This window comes from Chinchilla lanigera, unplaced genomic scaffold, assembly GCF_000276665.1.
Source record: "Chinchilla lanigera isolate Chin_1 unplaced genomic scaffold, ChiLan1.0 scaffold00069, whole genome shotgun sequence".
Taxonomy (NCBI): domain Eukaryota; kingdom Metazoa; phylum Chordata; class Mammalia; order Rodentia; family Chinchillidae; genus Chinchilla; species Chinchilla lanigera.
The window spans coordinates 5,580,933-5,583,941 of record NW_004955470.1 but is presented as its reverse complement, the minus strand read 5'-3'; the positions used below and the strand labels follow the sequence as shown (position 1 = coordinate 5,583,941).

The 3,009-nt window shown below is 48.0% G+C and overlaps 1 pseudogene; it reads right to left on the bottom strand.

The window, feature by feature from the left end:
- Nucleotides 1–475: 475 nt before the first annotated feature.
- Nucleotides 476–1,347, bottom strand: LOC102027516 (annotated as a pseudogene).
- Between the last annotated feature and the right edge of the window lie 1,662 nt (nt 1,348–3,009).

The following is a 3,009-nucleotide window of genomic DNA, read 5'->3' as shown; positions in this document are numbered from 1 at the left end:
GGAGACTTCATTAAGTACAAGAGAAAAGTCCAAAGAAGGCACATGTTTATGTGTCTAAATTTATGTAAACACACATTTGTAATCATTGCTCTTAACACAGAAGGGAATTTGCATAGGTTAGAGATGTACGTTAGTCAGTGATGAAAAGTAGAAATGCAAAATGGAAGATTTTCAAAAATCAAACAAATGAACACGGTAGAACCTCTCAATTAAGCGGAGTCTGAGTACTAAGAAAAGTCAGCTCTTCTGGCAGGAAGTTTTCCTGCGCCAGAGTGACCGACCTACTCCTCCTCTTCCAGGACTTGCTCACAAGACAAGCAGCGAGAGGTTTTTAGCTTTTCACCTGTGCATGCACCAGCATCCATCCTTCCCCATCTGACAATTTAAGAACCTGAAACAATTTCAAGAACCTGAAACAATTTCACTCACCCCTCGCCTGCGTTGATTTTATTTTTCATTTATTTATTTTTTAGGTTTAGAAACTATTTATTAACGGAGAAGGCCTACAGCCTCGTTTCTTCTTGGACACACCCACAGTGGGCCACGGTGCCCAGTGGTCTTGGTGTGCTGGCCTCAGACCCGAAGGCCCCAGGAGTGGCGCAGCCCGCTGTGGGCTCTGATCTTCCTCAGTCGCTCCGGTCTTTGAGAAGCTTGTCGTCCAGGCCGTTGGCCAGAACCTGGCAGTACTTCCCATCCTTTGCATCCTTCTGTCTGCTCAGGAACCAGCCTGGGACCGTGTACTGGTGCGGATTCTGGGTGGCAGTGACCACACGCTCCACCTCACCCTCACTGAGCTCTGCAGCCTCTTGGTGAGGTCGATGTCTTCTTTCCTCAACCCCGTGAGCGTATCTTCGCCCCACACCGTCACTGGCAGTGACAGCAAAGGCTGTTTTCCGCCGCCCCTCGATGTTGGTGTTGCGTCCTCACAAAATGTGCTGGAGTTTCTCAGGGATCGCTAGAGACGTGGGGACAGCAGCAACGGTAGCGTGTAGGCCTCCTGTGGAAGAGCCATTGGTTTTAATGAAAACGGAAATAGGTTTTTTGTTTTTGCAGTGAGAACGCTTGACCACGTGTAGACTTTTGATTCTGAAGGTGCGAGAGAAGAACATAAAAAAAATCCACACATTCTGTGGTCAACGTTTGAAAGAGTCATGTAGATTTTATTGTTCCTGGTGTTTTGAGTCACCTATGACAAAGGGCACTGGTGAGGGTTATATGACCAGAGTCCCTGTAAATAAGTCCAAGGGTTTTATCAGCGCAGTGGTCTAGATTGGGTCCGTTCCTTCTTTTGCTCTCCGGAAACACTGACAAGGTCTTTCTCAGACTTGCAAGTGTGGAGAAGGACATTCTATAGTTTACCTTTCAGTGTATTACCTATGTGGGACTTTGAGCCTGACCAAGCCATATGATTGTTTGTGGAGGAAGTCTAGCAAAAGCACTAGTGTAAAAGGCAATGAAAGCAGGACCTGTGTCCCCGTGGAAAGCTGCTGGGACAGCACCAGACGCTTTGCTGAGATATATCGCGAGGAATGATGACATATGGCTGGCTAAGTCAAAGTTCGGTTCCCAGGATAATTAAGCTGTACTGCCCTTGCTAATCCTGTTAATGATTCCTCCCGTTTCCCCTGTGCCTGCTTCTTGTGAGAATCCTAATGAAAGGCTAAAGAAAATTGTTGTTGAAACTTCAGTCCTAGAGGCTATAGCCCCCTGATCCCACAACTTTCTGTCTTGCTTTTCTTTTCATCTGCTGCACCTCATTCTCGGGACCTGTCGCCCCACACAGAAACTGATATTTTACCGACATGGAAGCAGAAAAGTCCCCTTGGCTCTGCCCGCCACACCAGGTGGGTGAGTGAATGCACACCACACCCAGTACTTACTGGGTCCGCGCAGAGACAGAGCGTGCTGGGTCCCAGCCTGTGTCTGGGACCAGCCTCAGCAGAAGGGAAGGACTGCCAGCTCATTTTCTCCCAGAGACATTGGCAGAGCAGGAGGTGTCACAGCAGTGTCTGTGCCGTGCTGTCACCTCTTGTAAAAAACCCCTGGGAGCATTCCTGGACTCTGCCACGTGCAGTAACACAGAGCGTGCAGACCTGGCCCAGCTGAGGCTTCCCGCAAAGCACAGCTAACAGCGTATCTCCAGGGGCCACCGAATACCAGCAACCACCCCAGGACTGTGACAACACAAAAGACCCTAATTTCCAAACACCCTCAGTTGAAAACAATTCAGCCCATTCCGGTGAGCCAAGTAGGAAGGAGCTCTGGTTTCATTTGGCTTTTTGTTTTGTTTAATGGGTTTTTTTCCTTTGTCGCTAAAGGAAAAACTAGACAAGAGATTCAGTGATTTCCAAAAGGAAGCACAGCAAGTCAGTGGGGTCCAAAGCCAGTACTACTAGCTCACTCTCGGCCCCTCTTTTCTGAGTTCTGTCCTTCTGCTTGCTTCCTGGCATCTGTGGCCAGAACTGCCCATATCCTAGTGGTTCTGTGGGCAGAACCAAAGGTGACAGGAGCAGTGACTTCCGGGTCCCTCCTTTATCTGGGAAGAGGACGCTGCTGACAGCTCTCTTTTCTGGGCAGCCAGCATCCTTGTCAGCAGGACATATTTAATTGCCATCTCCACGAGCTCCACAAAGACTTGGTTGATTCTCTGGCAAAGAACTAGGAGGCATTTGATGAAAACAGCTTTGGCTTTGCAGATAGAACTTCAAAGTGTCTTTTTTTCTCTCCATTTCCATGGCCCTTTTGTGTGTTCCTAGGTCCCACACACCCAAAAATCAACCCAACATTTAACTAGGTTGTTGTCACTGGCTTAAAATGATTGGAAGTTGGACAGGAGGCAGGAAGATTTGAATGAAGCTTAGAAATATCACTGAGTCAGTTACAAATGTTATCTCATTTAATTTTCACAATATCCCCATTTTAGAAGGCAAGGAGACCAGCTCAAAGAGATGAGCTTCCCCAGGGCCACCCAGAATCCTCAGATTTCAAAGACAGTGCCCTTAGGCACGC